Genomic DNA, 499 nt, shown 5'->3' on the forward strand with positions numbered 1-499 from the left:
CGTCCTGGCAAGAAAGGCCTGGAGAGGAGTTCAATATGTTCCTTAACTGGGAGCATACGGTCTCACTGTGTAGGTGTTAACGCGCACCACGATCTTTGGCATTCCTGTCTGTCAAACGATACTAGGTGGATGGAGCTGGCGGAACAGATTGACGAATTTTATAATAATGTTATGTTGTAATAGCTCGCCCGATACCCGGTGGTCTGATAAAGAGAATAACCTGGTGACCTATGCTTACTCTCTCATCAGACCACCGGCCCATAATTATCTCGATCGAGAAACCTCCTAATTTTTTTTCTGTTGACAACCGTACAAAAAACCTTCCATTGGAGTCAATTGAAGGGTTGATAAGATACAACCATAAAGATTTTAATCCTGGAAACCAACCAACGCAATAAAGACCTTTTCATTTATCATGGTCAAGTTAAATAGTACATGCTCGATATATAAAAAATTTAGGGTTGTTTCGATATTTGTTGCGTAACCTTTTCCACTTCGG

Source organism: Bactrocera tryoni, chromosome 4 (assembly GCF_016617805.1).
Source record: "Bactrocera tryoni isolate S06 chromosome 4, CSIRO_BtryS06_freeze2, whole genome shotgun sequence".
Classification (NCBI taxonomy): domain Eukaryota; kingdom Metazoa; phylum Arthropoda; class Insecta; order Diptera; family Tephritidae; genus Bactrocera; species Bactrocera tryoni.